Source organism: Triturus cristatus, chromosome 11, assembly GCF_964204655.1.
Source record: "Triturus cristatus chromosome 11, aTriCri1.1, whole genome shotgun sequence".
Taxonomy (NCBI): domain Eukaryota; kingdom Metazoa; phylum Chordata; class Amphibia; order Caudata; family Salamandridae; genus Triturus; species Triturus cristatus.
The window spans coordinates 1,142,178,428-1,142,204,375 of NC_140594.1; the positions used below are offsets into that span (position 1 = coordinate 1,142,178,428).

Here is a 25,948-nt window from a genome sequence, read left to right on the forward strand (position 1 = left end):
AAGAGAAAGGGAGTAAATTCCATGAAATGCATAGGAGATTGATAAAAGCAGAACAAAAAGGGAAGAATGAAATTCAAAGCATGCCCCGAAAAACGTGTGAAGGTCCCACCTGTCATTTATGCTTCTAATTGGGTATCTTTACTTTCAAAGTATAGGGTTGATCCTTTGACGATCACTCTCTTGATTTACAGCAGAGACAGATAGTTGAGAAGTCTTTTCTCACATAGCTAGCACAAGCCTGCGCTTTTCCTTGCTGGCAGGGTGGAAATGACAGATTAGTCCTAGGAAGAAAAATCAAGCAATATTAGCAGAGGATGGTTTCGATCCATCGACCTCTGGGTTATGGGCCCAGCACGCTTCCGCTGCGCCACTCTGCTCCCTTGTGAAAGTGCTCTCTTTATGCAGAGGAGGAGCTTTCAGCGGAGTGGCAAGGGATTGGTGGGGCTCTCTCCTCATTTGCCTAAGCACATCGCAAGGTATGCTGGGTACAGAAAATCTTCATCTTCCCCACTCACAGTCAGTCATAACTGAAAGTGCAGACCCTCTTAGGAATTAGCCGTTTCAGGCCTTTACCAAGACAGCAGCTCTCTGTCCCTGTCCTTTCTCTGTGATCCTAGCACTAGCATACTCAGGATTTGGCTTTACCTGGGAGCCAGAGATCTACCCGGTGAGGGCTTGCCCGGTGTGAGGCTTTTGAGTGTTTGGGAGCGTTCGGGACGTGAGAGGACGCTGGACAGGAAACTATGCCAATTTGAAGTATCCAACCTTCCTGCTGCAGCGAGAGGCTCTTTCCGTGGAAATCTGCCACTTGGAGTCCTCTCAACTTGCCCTCTGATAAAACATTTTTCTGAGCCGCAGTTACATCCGATGGTTACAAGGTGGCGCTGCATTCAGGTGAGAGCACAAGGATGCACAAAATCTTGGGGACTTTTGCCAGATTTATCGGTGGATCTTGCCTATTATTTTCAGAGGCTAGATATCGCCTAGAAATGCTTTTTAAAATAGGGTTGCTGGGGTTATAATGTCTGGTCGGGGCTCAGCCCTTTCATTGCCTGCCCCCAGCAAAATATTTATTATCAGCACATGTGAGTGGTGAGTGCTTTATGGAAAATAGCATATATTGGGACAATGAATGTAGCAGATGAGGCGATCGAGATGTCTACCTACGTGTTTGTTTATTTTTTTATATAACGGCTGATTATTCTGTTTCTGATATTTCAGTTTTGTGACATGTTGCATTAAAATATATCCTGCTTGGAGAATATATAAATATTTGCACTGCGTTGGCCGGGAATCGAACCCGGGTCAACTGCTTGGAAGGCAGCTATGCTCACCACTATACCACCAACGCCCTCTGATGTGTGTCCTCTAGGTTCCAGATGTTACAACGCCGAGTGCAGTGGCAATCTTGCACCCGTTCCAATGGTGCATTTGGTGTGGATTCCAACATGAAAAGCAGTAGAAATTGTCTTGCAGAGGGTAAAGAACTGGGGATTGAAACCAAGGACAAAGCTGTGCAGAAGAGAAGAAATGGAAAGCAGCAGTACAAATAGTGGAAATGAGCATATGGGCAGCATCGGAAGCAAAGCAGCGAAGAGAAAGGGAGTAAATTCCATGAAATGCATAGGAGATTGATAAAAGCAGAACAAAAAGGGAAGAATGAAATTCAAAGCATGCCCCGAAAAACGTGTGAAGGTCCCACCTGTCATTTATGCTTCTAATTGGGTATCTTTACTTTCAAAGTATAGGGTTGATCCTTTGACGATCACTCTCTTGATTTACAGCAGAGACAGATAGTTGAGAAGTCTTTGTTCACATAGCTAGCACAACCCTGCGCTTTTCCTTGCTGGCAGGGTGGAAATGACAGATTAGTCCTAGGAAGAAAAATCAAGCAATATTAGCAGAGGATGGTTTCAATCCATCGACCTCTGGGTTATGGGCCCAGCACGCTTCCGCTGCGCCACTCTGCTCCCTTGTGAAAGTGCTCTCTTTATGCAGAGGAGGAGCTTTCAGCGGAGTGGCAAGGGATTGGTGGGGCTCTCTCCTCATTTGCCTAAGCACATCGCAAGGTATGCTGGGTACAGAAAATCTTCATCTTCCCCACTCACAGTCAGTCATAACTGAAAGTGCAGACCCTCTTAGGAATTAGCCGTTTCAGGCCTTTACCAAGACAGCAGCTCTCTGTCCCTGTCCTTTCTCTGTGATCCTAGCACTAGCATACTCAGGATTTGGCTTTACCTGGGAGCCAGAGATCTACCCGGTGAGGGCGAGGCTTTTGAGTGTTTGGGAGCGTTCGGGACGTGAGAGGACGCTGGACAGGAAACTATGCCAATTTGAAGTATCCAACCTTCCTGCTGCAGCGAGAGGCTCTTTCCGTGGAAATCTGCCACTTGGAGTCCTCTCAACTTGCCCTCTGATAAAACATTTTTCTGAGCCGCAGTTACATCCGATGGTTACAAGGTGGCGCTGCATTCAGGTGAGAGCACAAGTATGCACAAAATCTTGGGGACTTTTGCCAGATTTATCGGTGGATCTTCCCTATTATTTTCAGAGGCTAGATATCGCCTAGAAATGCTTTTTAAAATAGGGTTGCTGGGGTTATAATGTCTGGTCGGGGCTCAGCCCTTTCATTGCCTGCCCCCAGCAAAATATTTATTATCAGCACATGTGAGTGGTCAGTGCTTTATGGAAAATAGCATATATTGGGACAATGAATGTAGCAGATGAGGCGATCGAGATGTCTACCTACGTGTTTGTTTTGTTTTTTATATAACGGCTGATTATTCTGTTTCTGATATTTCAGTTTTGTGACATGTTGCATTAAAATATATCCTGCTTGGAGAATATATAAATATTTGCACTGCGTTGGCCGGGAATCGAACCCGGGTCAACTGCTTGGAAGGCAGCTATGCTCACCACTATACCACCAACGCCCTCTGATGTGTGTCCTCTAGGTTCCAGATGTTACAACGCCGAGTGCAGTGGCAATCTTGCACCCGTTCCAATGGTGCATTTGGTGTGGATTCCAACATGAAAAGCAGTAGAAATTGTCTTGCAGAGGGTAAAGAACTGGGGATTGAAACCAAGGACAAAGCTGTGCAGAAGAGAAGAAATGGAAAGCAGCAGTACAAATAGTGGAAATGAGCATATGGGCAGCATCGGAAGCAAAGCAGCGAAGAGAAAGGGAGTAAATTCCATGAAATGCATAGGAGATTGATAAAAGCAGAACAAAAAGGGAAGAATGAAATTCAAAGCATGCCCCGAAAAACGTGTGAAGGTCCCACCTGTCATTTATGCTTCTAATTGGGTATCTTTACTTTCAAAGTATAGGGTTGATCCTTTGACGATCACTCTCTTGATTTACAGCAGAGACAGATAGTTGAGAAGTCTTTTCTCACATAGCTAGCACAAGCCTGCGCTTTTCCTTGCTGGCAGGGTGGAAATGACAGATTAGTCCTAGGAAGAAAAATCAAGCAATATTAGCAGAGGATGGTTTCGATCCATCGACCTATGGGTTATGGGCCCAGCACGCTTCCGCTGCGCCACTCTGCTCCCTTGTGAAAGTGCTCTCTTTATGCAGAGGAGGAGCTTTCAGCGGAGTGGCAAGGGATTGGTGGGGCTCTCTCCTCATTTGCCTAAGCACATCGCAAGGTATGCTGGGTACAGAAAATCTTCATCTTCCCCACTCACAGTCAGTCATAACTGAAAGTGCAGACCCTCTTAGGAATTAGCCGTTTCAGGCCTTTACCAAGACAGCAGCTCTCTGTCCCTGTCCTTTCTCTGTGATCCTAGCATTAGCATACTCAGGATTTGGCTTTACCTGGGAGCCAGAGATCTACACGGTGAGGGCTTGCCCGGTGTGAGGCTTTTGAGTGTTTGGGAGCGTTCGGGACGTGAGAGGACGCTGGACAGGAAACTATGCCAATTTGAAGTATCCAACCTTCCTGCTGCAGCGAGAGGCTCTTTCCGTGGAAATCTGCCACTTGGAGTCCTCTCAACTTGCCCTCTGATAAAACATTTTTCTGAGCCGCAGTTACATCCGATGGTTACAAGGTGGCACTGCATTCAGGTGAGAGCACAAGTATGCACAAAATCTTGGGGACTTTTGCCAGATTTATCGGTGGATCTTGCCTATTATTTTCAGAGGCTAGATATCGCCTAGAAATGCTTTTTAAAATAGGGTTGCTGGGGTTATAATGTCTGGTCGGGGCTCAGCCCTTTCATTGCCTGCCCCCAGCAAAATATTTATTATCAGCACATGTGAGTGGTGAGTGCTTTATGGAAAATAGCATATATTGGGACAATGAATGTAGCAGATGAGGCGATCGAGATGTCTACCTACGTGTTTGTTTATTTTTTTATATAACGGCTGATTATTCTGTTTCTGATATTTCAGTTTTGTGACATGTTGCATTAAAATATATCCTGCTTGGAGAATATATAAATATTTGCACTGCGTTGGCCGGGAATCGAACCCGGGTCAACTGCTTGGAAGGCAGCTATGCTCACCACTATACCACCAACGCCCTCTGATGTGTGTCCTCTAGGTTCCAGATGTTACAACGCCGAGTGCAGTGGCAATCTTGCACCGGTTCCAATGGTGCATTTGGTGTGGATACCAACATGAAAAGCAGTAGAAATTGTCTTGCAGAGGGTAAAGAACTGGGGATTGAAACCAAGGACAAAGCTGTGCAGAAGAGAAGAAATGGAAAGCAGCAGTACAAATAGTGGAAATGAGCATATGGGCAGCATCGGAAGCAAAGCAGCGAAGAGAAAGGGAGTAAATTCCATGAAATGCATAGGAGATTGATAAAAGCAGAACAAAAAGGGAAGAATGAAATTCAAAGCATGCCCCGAAAAACGTGTGAAGGTCCCACCTGTCATTTATGCTTCTAATTGGGTATCTTTACTTTCAAAGTATAGGGTTGATCCTTTGACGATCACTCTCTTGATTTACAGCAGAGACAGATAGTTGAGAAGTCTTTTCTCACATAGCTAGCACAAGCCTGCGCTTTTCCTTGCTGGCAGGGTGGAAATGACAGATTAGTCCTAGGAAGGAAAATCAAGCAATATTAGCAGAGGATGGTTTCGATCCATCGACCTCTGGGTTATGGGCCCAGCACGCTTCCGCTGCGCCACTCTGCTCCCTTGTGAAAGTGCTCTCTTTATGCAGAGGAGGAGCTTTCAGCGGAGTGGCAAGGGATTGGTGGGGCTCTCTCCTCATTTGCCTAAGCACATCGCAAGGTATGCTGGGTACAGAAAATCTTCATCTTCCCCACTCACAGTCAGTCATAACTGAAAGTGCAGACCCTCTTAGGAATTAGCCGTTTCAGGCCTTTACCAAGACAGCAGCTCTCTGTCCCTGTCCTTTCTCTGTGATCCTAGCACTAGCATACTCAGGATTTGGCTTTACCTGGGAGCTAGAGATCTACCCGGTGAGGGGAGGCTTTTGAGCGTTTGGGAGCGTTCGGGACGTGAGAGGACGCTGGACAGGAAACTATGCCAATTTGAAGTATCCAACCTTCCTGCTGCAGCGAGAGGCTCTTTCCGTGGAAATCTGCCACTTGGAGTCCTCTCAACTTGCCCTCTGATAAAACATTTTTCTGAGCCGCAGTTACATCCGATGGTTACAAGGTGGCGCTGCATTCAGGTGAGAGCACAAGTATGCACAAAATCTTGGGGACTTTTGCCAGATTTATCGGTGGATCTTGCCTATTATTTTCAGAGGCTAGATATCGCCTAGAAATGCTTTTTAAAATAGGGTTGCTGGGGTTATAATGTCTGGTCGGGGCTCAGCCCTTTCATTGCCTGCCCCCAGCAAAATATTTATTATCAGCACATGTGAGTGGTGAGTGCTTTATGGAAAATAGCATATATTGGGACAATGAATGTAGCAGATGAGGCGATCGAGATGTCTACCTACGTGTTTGTTTATTTTTTTATATAACGGCTGATTATTCTGTTTCTGATATTTCAGTTTTGTGACATGTTGCATTAAAATATATCCTGCTTGGAGAATATATAAATATTTGCACTGCGTTGGCCGGGAATCGAACCCAGGTCAACTGCTTGGAAGGCAGCTATGCTCACCACTATACCACCAACGCCCTCTGATGTGTGTCCTCTAGGTTCCAGATGATACAACGCCGAGTGCAGTGGCAATCTTGCACCGGTTCCAATGGTGCATTTGGTGTGGATACCAACATGAAAAGCAGTAGAAATTGTCTTGTAGAGGGTAAAGAACTGGGGATTGAAACCAAGGACAAAGCTGTGCAGAAGAGAAGAAATGGAAAGCAGCAGTACAAATAGTGGAAATGAGCATATGGGCAGCATCGGAAGCAAAGCAGCGAAGAGAAAGGGAGTAAATTCCATGAAATGCATAGGAGATTGATAAAAGCAGAACAAAAAGGGAAGAATGAAATTCAAAGCATGCCCCGAAAAACGTGTGAAGGTCCCACCTGTCATTTATGCTTCTAATTGGGTATCTTTACTTTCAAAGTATAGGGTTGATCCTTTGACGATCACTCTCTTGATTTACAGCAGAGACAGATAGTTGAGAAGTCTTTTCTCACATAGCCAGCACAAGCCTGCGCTTTTCCTTGCTGGCAGGGTGGAAATGACAGATTAGTCCTAGGAAGAAAAATCAAGCAATATTAGCAGAGGATGGTTTCAATCCATCGACCTCTGGGTTATGGGCCCAGCACGCTTCCGCTGCGCCACTCTGCTCCCTTGTGAAAGTGCTCTCTTTATGCAGAGGAGGAGCTTTCAGCGGAGTGGCAAGGGATTGGTGGGGCTCTCTCCTCATTTGCCTAAGCACATCGCAAGGTATGCTGGGTACAGAAAATCTTCATCTTCCCCACTCACAGTCAGTCATAACTGAAAGTGCAGACCCTCTTAGGAATTAGCCGTTTCAGGCCTTTACCAAGACAGCAGCTCTCTGTCCCTGTCCTTTCTCTGTGATCCTAGCACTAGCATACTCAGGATTTGGCTTTACCTGGGAGCCAGAGATCTACCCGGTGAGGGCGAGGCTTTTGAGTGTTTGGGAGCGTTCGGGACGTGAGAGGACGCTGGACAGGAAACTATGCCAATTTGAAGTATCCAACCTTCCTGCTGCAGCGAGAGGCTCTTTCCGTGGAAATCTGCCACTTGGAGTCCTCTCAACTTGCCCTCTGATAAAACATTTTTCTGAGCCGCAGTTACATCCGATGGTTACAAGGTGGCGCTGCATTCAGGTGAGAGCACAAGGATGCACAAAATCTTGGGGACTTTTGCCAGATTTATCGGTGGATCTTGCCTATTATTTTCAGAGGCTAGATATCGCCTAGAAATGCTTTTTAAAATAGGGTTGCTGGGGTTATAATGTCTGGTCGGGGCTCAGCCCTTTCATTGCCTGCCCCCAGCAAAATATTTATTATCAGCACATGTGAGTGGTGAGTGCTTTATGGAAAATAGCATATATTGGGACAATGAATGTAGCAGATGAGGCGATCGAGATGTCTACCTACGTGTTTGTTTGTTTTTTTATATAACGGCTGATTATTCTGTTTCTGATATTTCAGTTTTGTGACATGTTGCATTAAAATATATCCTGCTTGGAGAATATATAAATATTTGCACTGCGTTGGCCGGGAATCGAACCCGGGTCAACTGCTTGGAAGGCAGCTATGCTCACCACTATACCACCAACGCCCTCTGATGTGTGTCCTCTAGGTTCCAGATGTTACAACGCCGAGTGCAGTGGCAATCTTGCACCCGTTCCAATGGTGCATTTGGTGTGGATTCCAACATGAAAAGCAGTAGAAATTGTCTTGCAGAGGGTAAAGAACTGGGGATTGAAACCAAGGACAAAGCTGTGCAGAAGAGAAGAAATGGAAAGCAGCAGTACAAATAGTGGAAATGAGCATATGGGCAGCATCGGAAGCAAAGCAGCGAAGAGAAAGGGAGTAAATTCCATGAAATGCATAGGAGATTGATAAAAGCAGAACAAAAAGGGAAGAATGAAATTCAAAGCATGCCCCGAAAAACGTGTGAAGGTCCCACCTGTCATTTATGCTTCTAATTGGGTATCTTTACTTTCAAAGTATAGGGTTGATCCTTTGACGATCACTCTCTTGATTTACAGCAGAGACAGATAGTTGAGAAGTCTTTTCTCACATAGCTAGCACAAGCCTGCGCTTTTCCTTGCTGGCAGGGTGGAAATGACAGATTAGTCCTAGGAAGAAAAATCAAGCAATATTAGCAGAGGATGGTTTCGATCCATCGACCTCTGGGTTATGGGCCCAGCACGCTTCCGCTGCGCCACTCTGCTCCCTTGTGAAAGTGCTCTCTTTATGCAGAGGAGGAGCTTTCAGCGGAGTGGCAAGGGATTGGTGGGGCTCTCTCCTCATTTGCCTAAGCACATCGCAAGGTATGCTGGGTACAGAAAATCTTCATCTTCCCCACTCACAGTCAGTCATAACTGAAAGTGCAGACCCTCTTAGGAATTAGCCGTTTCAGGCCTTTACCAAGACAGCAGCTCTCTGTCCCTGTCCTTTCTCTGTGATCCTAGCACTAGCATACTCAGGATTTGGCTTTACCTGGGAGCCAGAGATCTACCCGGTGAGGGCGAGGCTTTTGAGTGTTTGGGAGCGTTCGGGACGTGAGAGGACGCTGGACAGGAAACTATGCCAATTTGAAGTATCCAACCTTCCTGCTGCAGCGAGAGGCTCTTTCCGTGGAAATCTGCCACTTGGAGTCCTCTCAACTTGCCCTCTGATAAAACATTTTTCTGAGCCGCAGTTACATCCGATGGTTACAAGGTGGCGCTGCATTCAGGTGAGAGCACAAGGATGCACAAAATCTTGGGGACTTTTGCCAGATTTATCGGTGGATCTTGCCTATTATTTTCAGAGGCTAGATATCGCCTAGAAATGCTTTTTAAAATAGGGTTGCTGGGGTTATAATGTCTGGTCGGGGCTCAGCCCTTTCATTGCCTGCCCCCAGCAAAATATTTATTATCAGCACATGTGAGTGGTGAGTGCTTTATGGAAAATAGCATATATTGGGACAATGAATGTAGCAGATGAGGCGATCGAGATGTCTACCTACGTGTTTGTTTTTTTTTTTATATAACGGCTGATTATTCTGTTTCTGATATTTCAGTTTTGTGACATGTTGCATTAAAATATATCCTGCTTGGAGAATATATAAATATTTGCACTGCGTTGGCCGGGAATCGAACCCGGGTCAACTGCTTGGAAGGCAGCTATGCTCACCACTATACCACCAACGCCCTCTGATGTGTGTCCTCTAGGTTCCAGATGTTACAACGCCGAGTGCAGTGGCAATCTTGCACCCGTTCCAATGGTGCATTTGGTGTGGATTCCAACATGAAAAGCAGTAGAAATTGTCTTGCAGAGGGTAAAGAACTGGGGATTGAAACCAAGGACAAAGCTGTGCAGAAGAGAAGAAATGGAAAGCAGCAGTACAAATAGTGGAAATGAGCATATGGGCAGCATCGGAAGCAAAGCAGCGAAGAGAAAGGGAGTAAATTCCATGAAATGCATAGGAGATTGATAAAAGCAGAACAAAAAGGGAAGAATGAAATTCAAAGCATGCCCCGAAAAACGTGTGAAGGTCCCACCTGTCATTTATGCTTCTAATTGGGTATCTTTACTTTCAAAGTATAGGGTTGATCCTTTGACGATCACTCTCTTGATTTACAGCAGAGACAGATAGTTGAGAAGTCTTTTCTCACATAGCTAGCACAAGCCTGCGCTTTTCCTTGCTGGCAGGGTGGAAATGACAGATTAGTCCTAGGAAGAAAAATCAAGCAATATTAGCAGAGGATGGTTTCGATCCATCGACCTCTGGGTTAGGGGCCCAGCACGCTTCCGCTGCGCCACTCTGCTCCCTTGTGAAAGTGCTCTCTTTATGCAGAGGAGGAGCTTTCAGCGGAGTGGCAAGGGATTGGTGGGGCTCTCTCCTCATTTGCCTAAGCACATCGCAAGGTATGCTGGGTACAGAAAATCTTCATCTTCCCCACTCACAGTCAGTCATAACTGAAAGTGCAGACCCTCTTAGGAATTAGCCGTTTCAGGCCTTTACCAAGACAGCAGCTCTCTGTCCCTGTCCTTTCTCTGTGATCCAAGCACTAGCATACTCAGGATTTGGCTTTACCTGGGAGCCAGAGATCTACCCGGTGAGGGCTTGCCCGGTGTGAGGCTTTTGAGCGTTTGGGAGCGTTCGGGACGTGAGAGGACGCTGGACAGGAAACTATGCCAATTTAAAGTATCCAACCTTCCTGCTGCAGTGAGAGGCTCTTTCCGTGGAAATCTGCCACTTGGAGTCCTCTCAACTTGCCCTCTGATAAAACATTTTTCTGAGCCGCAGTTACATCCGATGGTTACAAGGTGGCGCTGCATTCAGGTGAGAGCACAAGTATGCACAAAATCTTGGGGACTTTTGCCAGATTTATCGGTGGATCTTGCCTATTATTTTCAGAGGCTAGATATTGCCTAGAAATGCTTTTTAAAATAGGGTTGCTGGGGTTATAATGTCTGGTCGGGGCTCAGCCCTTTCATTGCCTGCCCCCAGCAAAATATTTATTATCAGCACATGTGAGTGGTGAGTGCTTTATGGAAAATAGCATATATTGGGACAATGAATGTAGCAGATGAGGCGATCGAGATGTCTACCTACGTGTTTGTTTATTTTTTTATATAACGGCTGATTATTCTGTTTCTGATATTTCAGTTTTGTGACATGTTGCATTAAAATATATCCTGCTTGGAGAATATATAAATATTTGCACTGCGTTGGCCGGGAATCGAACCCAGGTCAACTGCTTGGAAGGCAGCTATGCTCACCACTATACCACCAACGCCCTCTGATGTGTGTCCTCTAGGTTCCAGATGTTACAACGCCGAGTGCAGTGGCAATCTTGCACCGGTTCCAATGGTGCATTTGGTGTGGATACCAACATGAAAAGCAGTAGAAATTGTCTTGTAGAGGGTAAAGAACTGGGGATTGAAACCAAGGACAAAGCTGTGCAGAAGAGAAGAAATGGAAAGCAGCAGTACAAATAGTGGAAATGAGCATATGGGCAGCATCGGAAGCAAAGCAGCGAAGAGAAAGGGAGTAAATTCCATGAAATGCATAGGAGATTGATAAAAGCAGAACAAAAAGGGAAGAATGAAATTCAAAGCATGCCCCGAAAAACGTGTGAAGGTCCCACCTGTCATTTATGCTTCTAATTGGGTATCTTTACTTTCAAAGTATAGGGTTGATCCTTTGACGATCACTCTCTTGATTTACAGCAGAGACAGATAGTTGAGAAGTCTTTTCTCACATAGCCAGCACAAGCCTGCGCTTTTCCTTGCTGGCAGGGTGGAAATGACAGATTAGTCCTAGGAAGAAAAATCAAGCAATATTAGCAGAGGATGGTTTCAATCCATCGACCTCTGGGTTATGGGCCCAGCACGCTTCCGCTGCGCCACTCTGCTCCCTTGTGAAAGTGCTCTCTTTATGCAGAGGAGGAGCTTTCAGCGGAGTGGCAAGGGATTGGTGGGGCTCTCTCCTCATTTGCCTAAGCACATCGCAAGGTATGCTGGGTACAGAAAATCTTCATCTTCCCCACTCACAGTCAGTCATAACTGAAAGTGCAGACCCTCTTAGGAATTAGCCGTTTCAGGCCTTTACCAAGACAGCAGCTCTCTGTCCCTGTCCTTTCTCTGTGATCCTAGCACTAGCATACTCAGGAGTTGGCTTTACCTGGGAGCCAGAGATCTACCCGGTGAGGGCGAGGCTTTTGAGTGTTTGGGAGCGTTCGGGACGTGAGAGGACGCTGGACAGGAAACTATGCCAATTTGAAGTATCCAACCTTCCTGCTGCAGCGAGAGGCTCTTTCCGTGGAAATCTGCCACTTGGAGTCCTCTCAACTTGCCCTCTGATAAAACATTTTTCTGAGCCGCAGTTACATCCGATGGTTACAAGGTGGCGCTGCATTCAGGTGAGAGCACAAGGATGCACAAAATCTTGGGGACTTTTGCCAGATTTATCGGTGGATCTTGCCTATTATTTTCAGAGGCTAGATATCGCCTAGAAATGATTTTTAAAATAGGGTTGCTGGGGGGGTTATAATGTCTGGTCGGGGCTCAGCCCTTTCATTGCCTGCCCCCAGCAAAATATTTATTATCAGCACATGTGAGTGGTGAGTGCTTTATGGAAAATAGCATATATTGGGACAATGAATGTAGCAGATGAGGCGATCGAGATGTCTACCTACGTGTTTGTTTGTTTTTTTTATATAACGGCTGATTATTCTGTTTCTGATATTTCAGTTTTGTGACATGTTGCATTAAAATATATCCTGCTTGGAGAATATATAAATATTTGCACTGCGTTGGCCGGGAATCGAACCCGGGTCAACTGCTTGGAAGGCAGCTATGCTCAGCACTATACCACCAACGCCCTCTGATGTGTGTCCTCTAGGTTCCAGATGTTACAACGCCGAGTGCAGTGGCAATCTTGCACCCGTTCCAATGGTGCATTTGGTGTGGATTCCAACATGAAAAGCAGTAGAAATTGTCTTGCAGAGGGTAAAGAACTGGGGATTGAAACCAAGGACAAAGCTGTGCAGAAGAGAAGAAATGGAAAGCAGCAGTACAAATAGTGGAAATGAGCATATGGGCAGCATCGGAAGCAAAGCAGCGAAGAGAAAGGGAGTAAATTCCATGAAATGCATAGGAGATTGATAAAAGCAGAACAAAAAGGGAAGAATGAAATTCAAAGCATGCCCCGAAAAACGTGTGAAGGTCCCACCTGTCATTTATGCTTCTAATTGGGTATCTTTACTTTCAAAGTATAGGGTTGATCCTTTGACGATCACTCTCTTGATTTACAGCAGAGACAGATAGTTGAGAAGTCTTTTCTCACATAGCCAGCACAAGCCTGCGCTTTTCCTTGCTGGCAGGGTGGAAATGACAGATTAGTCCTAGGAAGAAAAATCAAGCAATATTAGCAGAGGATGGTTTCGATCCATCGACCTCTGGGTTATGGGCCCAGCACGCTTCCGCTGCGCCACTCTGCTCCCTTGTGAAAGTGCTCTCTTTATGCAGAGGAGGAGCTTTCAGCGGAGTGGCAAGGGATTGGTGGGGCTCTCTCCTCATTTGCCTAAGCACATCGCAAGGTATGCTGGGTACAGAAAATCTTCATCTTCCCCACTCACAGTCAGTCATAACTGAAAGTGCAGACCCTCTTAGGAATTAGCCGTTTCAGGCCTTTACCAAGACAGCAGCTCTCTGTCCCTGTCCTTTCTCTGTGATCCAAGCACTAGCATACTCAGGATTTGGCTTTACCTGGGAGCCAGAGATCTACCCGGTGAGGGCTTGCCCGGTGTGAGGCTTTTGAGCGTTTGGGAGCGTTCGGGACGTGAGAGGACGCTGGACAGGAAACTATGCCAATTTAAAGTATCCAACCTTCCTGCTGCAGTGAGAGGCTCTTTCCGTGGAAATCTGCCACTTGGAGTCCTCTCAACTTGCCCTCTGATAAAACATTTTTCTGAGCCGCAGTTACATCCGATGGTTACAAGGTGGCGCTGCATTCAGGTGAGAGCACAAGTATGCACAAAATCTTGGGGACTTTTGCCAGATTTATCGGTGGATCTTGCCTATTATTTTCAGAGGCTAGATATCGCCTAGAAATGCTTTTTAAAATAGGGATGCTGGGGTTATAATGTCTGGTCGGGGCTCAGCCCTTTCATTGCCTGCCCCCAGCAAAATATTTATTATCAGCACATGTGAGTGGTGAGTGCTTTATGGAAAATAGCATATATTGGGACAATGAATGTAGCAGATGAGGCGATCGAGATGTCTACCTACGTGTTTTTTTTTTTTTTTATATAACGGCTGATTATTCTGTTTCTGATATTTCAGTTTTGTGACATGTTGCATTAAAATATATCCTGCTTGGAGAATATATAAATATTTGCACTGCGTTGGCCGGGAATCAAACCCGGGTCAACTGCTTGGAAGGCAGCTATGCTCACCACTATACCACCAACGCCCTCTGATGTGTGTCCTCTAGGTTCCAGATGTTACAACGCCGAGTGCAGTGGCAATCTTGCACCCTTTCCAATGGTGCATTTGGTGTGGATTCCAACATGAAAAGCAGTAGAAATTGTCTTGCAGAGGGTAAAGAACTGGGGATTGAAACCAAGGACAAAGCTGTGCAGAAGAGAAGAAATGGAAAGCAGCAGTACAAATAGTGGAAATGAGCATATGGGCAGCATCGGAAGCAAAGCAGCGAAGAGAAAGGGAGTAAATTCCATGAAATGCATAGGAGATTGATAAAAGCAGAACAAAAAGGGAAGAATGAAATTCAAAGCATGCCCCGAAAAACGTGTGAAGGTCCCACCTGTCATTTATGCTTCTAATTGGGTATCTTTACTTTCAAAGTATAGGGTTGATCCTTTGACGATCACTCTCTTGATTTACAGCAGAGACAGATAGTTGAGAAGTCTTTTCTCACATAGCTAGCACAAGCCTGCGCTTTTCCTTGCTGGCAGGGTGGAAATGACAGATTAGTCCTAGGAAGAAAAATCAAGCAATATTAGCAGAGGATGGTTTCGATCCATCGACCTCTGGGTTATGGGCCCAGCACACTTCCGCTGCGCCACTCTGCTCCCTTGTGAAAGTGCTCTCTTTATGCAGAGGAGGAGCTTTCAGCGGAGTGGCAAGGGATTGGAGGGGCTCTCTCCTCATTTGCCTAAGCACATCGCAAGGTATGCTGGGTACAGAAAATCTTCATCTTCCCCACTCACAGTCAGTCATAACTGAAAGTGCAGACCCTCTTAGGAATTAGCCGTTTCAGGCCTTTACCAAGACAGCAGCTCTCTGTCCCTGTCCTTTCTCTGTGATCCTAGCACTAGCATACTCAGGATTTGGCTTTACCTGGGAGCTAGAGATCTACCCGGTGAGGGGAGGCTTTTGAGCGTTTGGGAGCGTTCGGGACGTGAGAGGACGCTGGACAGGAAACTATGCCAATTTGAAGTATCCAACCTTCCTGCTGCAGCGAGAGGCTCTTTCCGTGGAAATCTGCCACTTGGAGTCCTCTCAACTTGCCCTCTGATAAAACATTTTTCTGAGCCGCAGTTACATCCGATGGTTACAAGGTGGCGCTGCATTCAGGTGAGAGCACAAGTATGCACAAAATCTTGGGGACTTTTGCCAGATTTATCGGTGGATCTTGCCTATTATTTTCAGAGGCTAGATATCGCCTAGAAATGCTTTTTAAAATAGGGTTGCTGGGGTTATAATGTCTGGTCGGGGCTCAGCCCTTTCCTTGCCTGCCCCCAGCAAAATATTTATTATCAGCACATGTGAGTGGTGAGTGCTTTATGGAAAATAGCATATATTGGGACAATGAATGTAGCAGATGAGGCGATCGAGATGTCTACCTACGTGTTTGTTTATTTTTTTATATAACGGCTGATTATTCTGTTTCTGATATTTCAGTTTTGTGACATGTTGCATTAAAATATATCCTGCTTGGAGAATATATAAATATTTGCACTGCGTTGGCCAGGAATCGAACCTGGGTCAACTGCTTGGAAGGCAGCTATGCTCACCACTATACCACCAACGCCCTCTGATGTGTGTCCTCTAGGTTCCAGATGTTACAACGCCGAGTGCAGTGGCAATCTTGCACCGGTTCCAATGGTGCATTTGGTGTGGATACCAACATGAAAAGCAGTAGAAATTGTCTTGCAGAGGGTAAAGAACTGGGGATTGAAACCAAGGACAAAGCTGTGCAGAAGAGAAGAAATGGAAAGCAGCAGTACAAATAGTGGAAATGAGCATATGGGCAGCATCGGAAGCAAAGCAGCGAAGAGAAAGGGAGTAAATTCCATGAAATGCATAGGAGATTGATAAAAGCAGAACAAAAAGGGAAGAATGAAATTCAAAGCATGCCCCGAAAAACGTGTGAAGGTCCCACCTGTCATTTATGCTTCTAATTGGGTATCTTTACTTTCAAAGTATAGGGTTGATCCTTTGACGATCACTCTCTTGATTTACAGCAGAGACAGATAGTTGAGAAGTCTTTTCTCACATAGCCAGCACAAGCCTGCGCTTTTCCTTGCTGGCAGGGTGGAAATGACAGATTAGTCCTAGGAAGAAAAATCAAGCAATATTAGCAGAGGATGGTTTCAATCCATCGACCTCTGGGTTATGGGCCCAGCACGCTTCCGCTGCGCCACTCTGCTCCCTTGTGAAAGTGCTCTCTTTATGCAGAGGAGGAGCTTTCAGCGGAGTGGCAAGGGATTGGTGGGGCTCTCTCCTCATTTGCCTAAGCACATCGCAAGGTATGCTGGGTACAGAAAATCTTCATCTTCCCCACTCACAGTCAGTCATAACTGAAAGTGCAGACCCTCTTAGGAATTAGCCGTTTCAGGCCTTTACCAAGACAGCAGCTCTCTGTCCCTGTCCTTTCTCTGTGATCCTAGCACTAGCATACTCAGGAGTTGGCTTTACCTGGGAGCCAGAGATCTACCCGGTGAGGGCGAGGCTTTTGAGTGTTTGGGAGCGTTCGGGACGTGAGAGGACGCTGGACAGGAAACTATGCCAATTTGAAGTATCCAACCTTCCTGCTGCAGCGAGAGGCTCTTTCCGTGGAAATCTGCCACTTGGAGTCCTCTCAACTTGCCCTCTGATAAAACATTTTTCTGAGCCGCAGTTACATCCGATGGTTACAAGGTGGCGCTGCATTCAGGTGAGAGCACAAGGATGCACAAAATCTTGGGGACTTTTGCCAGATTTATCGGTGGATCTTGCCTATTATTTTCAGAGGCTAGATATCGCCTAGAAATGATTTTTAAAATAGGGTTGCTGGGGGGGTTATAATGTCTGGTCGGGGCTCAGCCCTTTCATTGCCTGCCCCCAGCAAAATATTTATTATCAGCACATGTGAGTGGTGAGTGCTTTATGGAAAATAGCATATATTGGGACAATGAATGTAGCAGATGAGGCGATCGAGATGTCTACCTACGTGTTTGTTTGTTTTTTTTATATAACGGCTGATTATTCTGTTTCTGATATTTCAGTTTTGTGACATGTTGCATTAAAATATATCCTGCTTGGAGAATATATAAATATTTGCACTGCGTTGGCCGGGAATCGAACCCGGGTCAACTGCTTGGAAGGCAGCTATGCTCAGCACTATACCACCAACGCCCTCTGATGTGTGTCCTCTAGGTTCCAGATGTTACAACGCCGAGTGCAGTGGCAATCTTGCACCCGTTCCAATGGTGCATTTGGTGTGGATTCCAACATGAAAAGCAGTAGAAATTGTCTTGCAGAGGGTAAAGAACTGGGGATTGAAACCAAGGACAAAGCTGTGCAGAAGAGAAGAAATGGAAAGCAGCAGTACAAATAGTGGAAATGAGCATATGGGCAGCATCGGAAGCAAAGCAGCGAAGAGAAAGGGAGTAAATTCCATGAAATGCATAGGAGATTGATAAAAGCAGAACAAAAAGGGAAGAATGAAATTCAAAGCATGCCCCGAAAAACGTGTGAAGGTCCCACCTGTCATTTATGCTTCTAATTGGGTATCTTTACTTTCAAAGTATAGGGTTGATCCTTTGACGATCACTCTCTTGATTTACAGCAGAGACAGATAGTTGAGAAGTCTTTTCTCACATAGCCAGCACAAGCCTGCGCTTTTCCTTGCTGGCAGGGTGGAAATGACAGATTAGTCCTAGGAAGAAAAATCAAGCAATATTAGCAGAGGATGGTTTCGATCCATCGACCTCTGGGTTATGGGCCCAGCACGCTTCCGCTGCGCCACTCTGCTCCCTTGTGAAAGTGCTCTCTTTATGCAGAGGAGGAGCTTTCAGCGGAGTGGCAAGGGATTGGTGGGGCTCTCTCCTCATTTGCCTAAGCACATCGCAAGGTATGCTGGGTACAGAAAATCTTCATCTTCCCCACTCACAGTCAGTCATAACTGAAAGTGCAGACCCTCTTAGGAATTAGCCGTTTCAGGCCTTTACCAAGACAGCAGCTCTCTGTCCCTGTCCTTTCTCTGTGATCCAAGCACTAGCATACTCAGGATTTGGCTTTACCTGGGAGCCAGAGATCTACCCGGTGAGGGCTTGCCCGGTGTGAGGCTTTTGAGCGTTTGGGAGCGTTCGGGACGTGAGAGGACGCTGGACAGGAAACTATGCCAATTTAAAGTATCCAACCTTCCTGCTGCAGTGAGAGGCTCTTTCCGTGGAAATCTGCCACTTGGAGTCCTCTCAACTTGCCCTCTGATAAAACATTTTTCTGAGCCGCAGTTACATCCGATGGTTACAAGGTGGCGCTGCATTCAGGTGAGAGCACAAGTATGCACAAAATCTTGGGGACTTTTGCCAGATTTATCGGTGGATCTTGCCTATTATTTTCAGAGGCTAGATATCGCCTAGAAATGCTTTTTAAAATAGGGATGCTGGGGTTATAATGTCTGGTCGGGGCTCAGCCCTTTCATTGCCTGCCCCCAGCAAAATATTTATTATCAGCACATGTGAGTGGTGAGTGCTTTATGGAAAATAGCATATATTGGGACAATGAATGTAGCAGATGAGGCGATCGAGATGTCTACCTACGTGTTTTTTTTTTTTTTTATATAACGGCTGATTATTCTGTTTCTGATATTTCAGTTTTGTGACATGTTGCATTAAAATATATCCTGCTTGGAGAATATATAAATATTTGCACTGCGTTGGCCGGGAATCAAACCCGGGTCAACTGCTTGGAAGGCAGCTATGCTCACCACTATACCACCAACGCCCTCTGATGTGTGTCCTCTAGGTTCCAGATGTTACAACGCCGAGTGCAGTGGCAATCTTGCACCCGTTCCAATGGTGCATTTGGTGTGGATTCCAACATGAAAAGCAGTAGAAATTGTCTTGCAGAGGGTAAAGAACTGGGGATTGAAACCAAGGACAAAGCTGTGCAGAAGAGAAGAAATGGAAAGCAGCAGTACAAATAGTGGAAATGAGCATATGGGCAGCATCGGAAGCAAAGCAGCGAAGAGAAAGGGAGTAAATTCCATGAAATGCATAGGAGATTGATAAAAGCAGAACAAAAAGGGAAGAATGAAATTCAAAGCATGCCCCGAAAAACGTGTGAAGGTCCCACCTGTCATTTATGCTTCTAATTGGGTATCTTTACTTTCAAAGTATAGGGTTGATCCTTTGACGATCACTCTCTTGATTTACAGCAGAGACAGATAGTTGAGAAGTCTTTTCTCACATAGCTAGCACAAGCCTGCGCTTTTCCTTGCTGGCAGGGTGGAAATGACAGATTAGTCCTAGGAAGAAAAATCAAGCAATATTAGCAGAGGATGGTTTCGATCCATCGACCTCTGGGTTATGGGCCCAGCACACTTCCGCTGCGCCACTCTGCTCCCTTGTGAAAGTGCTCTCTTTATGCAGAGGAGGAGCTTTCAGCGGAGTGGCAAGGGATTGGAGGGGCTCTCTCCTCATTTGCCTAAGCACATCGCAAGGTATGCTGGGTACAGAAAATCTTCATCTTCCCCACTCACAGTCAGTCATAACTGAAAGTGCAGACCCTCTTAGGAATTAGCCGTTTCAGGCCTTTACCAAGACAGCAGCTCTCTGTCCCTGTCCTTTCTCTGTGATCCTAGCACTAGCATACTCAGGATTTGGCTTTACCTGGGAGCTAGAGATCTACCCGGTGAGGGGAGGCTTTTGAGCGTTTGGGAGCGTTCGGGACGTGAGAGGACGCTGGACAGGAAACTATGCCAATTTGAAGTATCCAACCTTCCTGCTGCAGCGAGAGGCTCTTTCCGTGGAAATCTGCCACTTGGAGTCCTCTCAACTTGCCCTCTGATAAAACATTTTTCTGAGCCGCAGTTACATCCGATGGTTACAAGGTGGCGCTGCATTCAGGTGAGAGCACAAGTATGCACAAAATCTTGGGGACTTTTGCCAGATTTATCGGTGGATCTTGCCTATTATTTTCAGAGGCTAGATATCGCCTAGAAATGCTTTTTAAAATAGGGTTGCTGGGGTTATAATGTCTGGTCGGGGCTCAGCCCTTTCCTTGCCTGCCCCCAGCAAAATATTTATTATCAGCACATGTGAGTGGTGAGTGCTTTATGGAAAATAGCATATATTGGGACAATGAATGTAGCAGATGAGGCGATCGAGATGTCTACCTACGTGTTTGTTTATTTTTTTATATAACGGCTGATTATTCTGTTTCTGATATTTCAGTTTTGTGACATGTTGCATTAAAATATATCCTGCTTGGAGAATATATAAATATTTGCACTGCGTTGGCCAGGAATCGAACCTGGGTCAACTGCTTGGAAGGCAGCTATGCTCACCACTATACCACCAACGCCCTCTGATGTGTGTCCTCTAGGTTCCAGATGTTACAACGCCGAGTGCAGTGGCAATCTTGCACCGGTTCCAATGGTGCATTTGGTGTGGATACCAACATGAAAAGCAGTAGAAATTGTCTTGCAGAGGGTAAAGAACTGGGGATTGAAACCAAGGACAAAGCTGTGCAGAAGAGAAGAAATGGAAAGCAGCAGTACAAATAGTGGAAATGAGCATATGGGCAGCATCGGAAGCAAAGCAGCGAAGAGAAAGGGAGTAAATTCCATGAAATGCATAGGAGATTGATAAAAGCAGAACAAAAAGGGAAGAATGAAATTCAAAGCATGCCCCGAAAAACGTGTGAAGGTCCCACCTGTCATTTATGCTTCTAATTGGGTATCTTTACTTTCAAAGTATAGGGTTGATCCTTTGACGATCACTCTCTTGATTTACAGCAGAGACAGATAGTTGAGAAGTCTTTTCTCACATAGCTAGCACAAGCCTGCGCTTTTCCTTGCTGGCAGGGTGGAAATGACAGATTAGTCCTAGGAAGAAAAATCAAGCAATATTAGCAGAGGATGGTTTCGATCCATCGACCTCTGGGTTATGGGCCCAGCACGCTTCCGCTGCGCCACTCTGCTCCCTTGTGAAAGTGCTCTCTTTATGCAGAGGAGGAGCTTTCAGCGGAGTGGCAAGGGATTGGTGGGGCTCTCTCCTCATTTGCCTAAGCACATCGCAAGGTATGCTGGGTACAGAAAATCTTCATCTTTCCCACTCACAGTCAGTCATAACTGAAAGTGCAGACCCTCTTAGGAATTAGCCGTTTCAGGCCTTTACCAAGACAGCAGCTCTCTGTCCCTGTCCTTTCTCTGTGATCCTAGCACTAGCATACTCAGGATTTGGCTTTACCTGGGAGCCAGAGATCTACCCGGTGAGGGCGAGGCTTTTGAGCGTTTGGGAGCGTTCGGGACGTGAGAGGACGCTGGATAGGAAACTATGCCAATTTAAAGTATCCAACCTTCCTGCTGCAGTGAGAGGCTCTTTCCGTGGAAATCTGCCACTTGGAGTCCTCTCAACTTGCCCTCTGATAAAACATTTTTCTGAGCCGCAGTTACATCCGATGGTTACAAGGTGGCGCTGCATTCAGGTGAGAGCACAAGTATGCACAAAATCTTGGGGACTTTTGCCAGATTTATCGGTGGATCTTGCCTATTATTTTCAGAGGCTAGATATCGCCTAGAAATGCTTTTTAAAATAGGGATGCTGGGGTTATAATGTCTGGTCGGGGCTCAGCCCTTTCATTGCCTGCCCCCAGCAAAATATTTATTATCAGCACATGTGAGTGGTGAGTGCTTTATGGAAAATAGCATATATTGGGACAATGAATGTAGCAGATGAGGCGATCGAGATGTCTACCTACGTGTTTTTTTTTTTTTATATAACGGCTGATTATTCTGTTTCTGATATTTCAGTTTTGTGACATGTTGCATTAAAATATATCCTGCTTGGAGAATATATAAATATTTGCACTGCGTTGGCCGGGAATCAAACCCGGGTCAACTGCTTGGAAGGCAGCTATGCTCACCACTATACCACCAACGCCCTCTGATGTGTGTCCTCTAGGTTCCAGATGTTACAACGCCGAGTGCAGTGGCAATCTTGCACCCGTTCCAATGGTGCATTTGGTGTGGATTCCAACATGAAAAGCAGTAGAAATTGTCTTGCAGAGGGTAAAGAACTGGGGATTGAAACCAAGGACAAAGCTGTGCAGAAGAGAAGAAATGGAAAGCAGCAGTACAAATAGTGGAAATGAGCATATGGGCAGCATCGGAAGCAAAGCAGCAAAGAGAAAGGGAGTAAATTCCATGAAATGCATAGGAGATTGATAAAAGCAGAACAAAAAGGGAAGAATGAAATTCAAAGCATGCCCCGAAAAACGTGTGAAGGTCCCACCTGTCATTTATGCTTCTAATTGGGTATCTTTACTTTCAAAGTATAGGGTTGATCCTTTGACGATCACTCTCTTGATTTACAGCAGAGACAGATAGTTGAGAAGTCTTTTCTCACATAGCTAGCACAAGCCTGCGCTTTTCCTTGCTGGCAGGGTGGAAATGACAGATTAGTCCTAGGAAGAAAAATCAAGCAATATTAGCAGAGGATGGTTTCGATCCATCGACCTCTGGGTTATGGGCCCAGCACGCTTCCGCTGCGCCACTCTGCTCCCTTGTGAAAGTGCTCTCTTTATGCAGAGGAGGAGCTTTCAGCGGAGTGGCAAGGGATTGGTGAGGCTCTCTCCTCATTTGCCTAAGCACATCGCAAGGTATGCTGGGTACAGAAAATCTTCATCTTCCCCACTCACAGTCAGTCATAAATGAAAGTGCAGACCCTCTTAGGAATTAGCCGTTTCAGGCCTTTACCAAGACAGCAGCTCTCTGTCCCTGTCCTTTCTCTGTGATCCTAGCACTAGCATACTCAGGATTTGGCTTTACCTGGGAGCCAGAGATCTACACGGTGAGGGCTTGCCCGGTGTGAGGCTTTTGAGTGTTTGGGAGCGTTCGGGACGTGAGAGGACGCTGGACAGGAAACTATGCCAATTTGAAGTATCCAACCTTCCTGCTGCAGCGAGAGGCTCTTTCCGTGGAAATCTGCCACTTGGAGTCCTCTCAACTTGCCCTCTGATAAAACATTTTTCTGAGCCGCAGTTACATCCGATGGTTACAAGGTGGCACTGCATTCAGGTGAGAGCACAAGTATGCACAAAATCTTGGGGACTTTTGCCAGATTTATCGGTGGATCTTGCCTATTATTTTCAGAGGCTAGATATCGCCTAGAAATGCTTTTTAAAATAGGGATGCTGGGGTTATAATGTCTGGTCGGGGCTCAGCCCTTTCATTGCCTGCCCCCAGCAAAATATTTATTATCAGCACATGTGAGTGGTGAGTGCTTTATGGAAAATAGCATATATTGGGACAATGAATGTAGCAGATGAGGCGATCGAGATGTCTACCTATGTGTTTGTTTATTTTTTTATATAATGGCTGATTATTCTGTTTCTGATATTTCAGTTTTGTGACATGTTGCATTAAAATATATCCTGCTTGGAGAATATATAAATATTTGCACTGCGTTGGCCGGGAATCGAACCCGGGTCAACTGCTTGGAAGGCAGCTATGCTCACCACTATACCACCAACGCCCTCTGATGTGTGTCCTCTAGGTTCCAGATGTTACAACGCCGAGTGCAGTGGCAATCTTGCACCGGTTCCAATGGTGCATTTGGTGTGGATACCAACATGAAAAGCAGTAGAAATTGTCTTGCAGAGGGTAAAGAACTGGGGATTGAAACCAAGGACAAAGCTGTGCAGAAGAGAAGAAATGGAAAGCAGCAGTACAAATAGTGGAAATGAGCATATGGGCAGCATCGGAAGCAAAGCAGCGAAGAGAAAGGGAGTAAATTCCATGAAATGCATAGGAGATTGATAAAAGCAGAACAAAAAGGGAAGAATGAAATTCAAAGCATGCCCCGAAAAACGTGTGAAGGTCCCACCTGTCATTTATGCTTCTAATTGGGTATCTTTACTTTCAAAGTATAGGGTTGATCCTTTGACGATCACTCTCTTGATTTACAGCAGAGACAGATAGTTGAGAAGTCTTTTCTCACATAGCTAGCACAAGCCTCCGCTTTTCCTTGCTGGCAGGGTGGAAATGACAGATTAGTCCTAGGAAGAAAAATCAAGCAATATTAGCAGAGGATGGTTTCGATCCATCGACCTCTGGGTTATGGGCCCAGCACGCTTCCGCTGCGCCACTCTGCTCCCTTGTGAAAGTGCTCTCTTTATGCAGAGGAGGAGCTTTCAGCGGAGTGGCAAGGGATTGGAGGGGCTCTCTCCTCATTTGCCTAAGCACATCGCAAGGTATGCTGGGTACAGAAAATCTTCATCTTCCCCACTCACAGTCAGTCATAACTGAAAGTGCAGACCCTCTTAGGAATTAGCCGTTTCAGGCCTTTACCAAGACAGCAGCTCTCTGTCCCTGTCCTTTCTCTGTGATCCTAGCACTAGCATACTCAGGATTTGGCTTTACCTGGGAGCTAGAGATCTACCCGGTGAGGGGAGGCTTTTGAGCGTTTGGGAGCGTTCGGGACGTGAGAGGACGCTGGACAGGAAACTATGCCAATTTGAAGTATCCAACCTTCCTGCTGCAGCGAGAGGCTCTTTCCGTTGAAATCTGCCACTTGGAGTCCTCTCAACTTGCCCTCTGATAAAACATTTTTCTGAGCCGCAGTTACATCCGATGGTTACAAGGTGGCGCTGCATTCAGGTGAGAGCACAAGTATGCACAAAATCTTGGGGACTTTTGCCAGATTTATCGGTGGATCTTGCCTATTATTTTCAGAGGCTAGATATCGCCTAGAAATGCTTTTTAAAATAGGGTTGCTGGGGTTATAATGTCTGGTCGGGGCTCAGCCCTTTCCTTGCCTGCCCCCAGCAAAATATTTATTATCAGCACATGTGAGTGGTGAGTGCTTTATGGAAAATAGCATATATTGGGACAATGAATGTAGCAGATGAGGCGATCGAGATGTCTACCTACGTGTTTGTTTATTTTTTTATATAACGGCTGATTATTCTGTTTCTGATATTTCAGTTTTGTGACATGTTGCATTAAAATATATCCTGCTTGGAGAATATATAAATATTTGCACTGCGTTGGCCGGGAATCGAACCCGGGTCAACTGCTTGGAAGGCAGCTATGCTCACCACTATACCACCAACGCCCTCTGATGTGTGTCCTCTAGGTTCCAGATGTTACAACGCCGAGTGCAGTGGCAATCTTGCACCGGTTCCAATGGTGCATTTGGTGTGGATACCAACATGAAAAGCAGTAGAAATTGTCTTGCACAGGGTAAAGAACTGGGGATTGAAACCAAGGACAAAGCTGTGCAGAAGAGAAGAAATGGAAAGCAGCAGTACAAATAGTGGAAATGAGCATATGGGCAGCATCGGAAGCAAAGCAGCGAAGAGAAAGGGAGTAAATTCCATGAAATGCATAGGAGATTGATAAAAGCAGAACAAAAAGGGAAGAATGAAATTCAAAGCATGCCCCGAAAAACGTGTGAAGGTCCCACCTGTCATTTATGCTTCTAATTGGGTATCTTTACTTTCAAAGTATAGGGTTGATCCTTTGACGATCACTCTCTTGATTTACAGCAGAGACAGATAGTTGAGAAGTCTTTTCTCACATAGCTAGCACAAGCCTGCGCTTTTCCTTGCTGGCAGGGTGGAAATGACAGATTAGTCCTAGGAAGAAAAAGCAAGCAATATTAGCAGAGGATGGTTTCGATCCATCGACCTCTGGGTTATGGGCCCAGCACGCTTCCGCTGCGCCACTCTGCTCCCTTGTGAAAGTGCTCTCTTTATGCAGAGGAGGAGCTTTCAGCGGAGTGGCAAGGGATTGGTGGGGCTCTCTCCTCATTTGCCTAAGCACATCGCAAGGTATGCTGGGTACAGAAAATCTTCATCTTCCCCACTCACAGTCAGTCATAACTGAAAGTGCAGACCCTCTTAGGAATTAGCCGTTTCAGGCC

At 45.8% G+C, this 25,948-nt stretch overlaps 11 non-coding genes across 11 annotated transcripts; all 11 read right to left on the minus strand.

Moving 5' to 3' along the window:
• Nucleotides 1-1,279: 1,279 nt before the first annotated feature.
• On the minus strand, nucleotides 1,280-1,351 carry TRNAG-UCC (transfer RNA glycine (anticodon UCC)). Its single transcript has one exon. It is a non-coding gene; the product is annotated as a tRNA-Gly (tRNA).
• A 1,510-nt stretch (nucleotides 1,352-2,861) lies between these two features.
• On the minus strand, nucleotides 2,862-2,933 carry TRNAG-UCC (transfer RNA glycine (anticodon UCC)). The gene has a single exon. It is a non-coding gene; the product is annotated as a tRNA-Gly (tRNA).
• Nucleotides 2,934-4,454: 1,521 nt separating this feature from the next.
• On the minus strand, nucleotides 4,455-4,526 carry TRNAG-UCC (transfer RNA glycine (anticodon UCC)). Its single transcript has one exon. It is a non-coding gene; the product is annotated as a tRNA-Gly (tRNA).
• Nucleotides 4,527-6,035: 1,509 nt separating this feature from the next.
• Nucleotides 6,036-6,107, minus strand: TRNAG-UCC (transfer RNA glycine (anticodon UCC)). The gene has a single exon. It is a non-coding gene; the product is annotated as a tRNA-Gly (tRNA).
• Nucleotides 6,108-7,617: 1,510 nt separating this feature from the next.
• On the minus strand, nucleotides 7,618-7,689 carry TRNAG-UCC (transfer RNA glycine (anticodon UCC)). Its single transcript has one exon. It is a non-coding gene; the product is annotated as a tRNA-Gly (tRNA).
• A 1,510-nt stretch (nucleotides 7,690-9,199) lies between these two features.
• On the minus strand, nucleotides 9,200-9,271 carry TRNAG-UCC (transfer RNA glycine (anticodon UCC)). The gene has a single exon. It is a non-coding gene; the product is annotated as a tRNA-Gly (tRNA).
• A 1,521-nt stretch (nucleotides 9,272-10,792) lies between these two features.
• On the minus strand, nucleotides 10,793-10,864 carry TRNAG-UCC (transfer RNA glycine (anticodon UCC)). Its single transcript has one exon. It is a non-coding gene; the product is annotated as a tRNA-Gly (tRNA).
• A 4,688-nt stretch (nucleotides 10,865-15,552) lies between these two features.
• On the minus strand, nucleotides 15,553-15,624 carry TRNAG-UCC (transfer RNA glycine (anticodon UCC)). Its single transcript has one exon. It is a non-coding gene; the product is annotated as a tRNA-Gly (tRNA).
• Nucleotides 15,625-20,312: 4,688 nt separating this feature from the next.
• On the minus strand, nucleotides 20,313-20,384 carry TRNAG-UCC (transfer RNA glycine (anticodon UCC)). The gene has a single exon. It is a non-coding gene; the product is annotated as a tRNA-Gly (tRNA).
• Nucleotides 20,385-23,485: 3,101 nt separating this feature from the next.
• On the minus strand, nucleotides 23,486-23,557 carry TRNAG-UCC (transfer RNA glycine (anticodon UCC)). Its single transcript has one exon. It is a non-coding gene; the product is annotated as a tRNA-Gly (tRNA).
• A 1,509-nt stretch (nucleotides 23,558-25,066) lies between these two features.
• On the minus strand, nucleotides 25,067-25,138 carry TRNAG-UCC (transfer RNA glycine (anticodon UCC)). Its single transcript has one exon. It is a non-coding gene; the product is annotated as a tRNA-Gly (tRNA).
• Nucleotides 25,139-25,948: the final 810 nt, after the last annotated feature.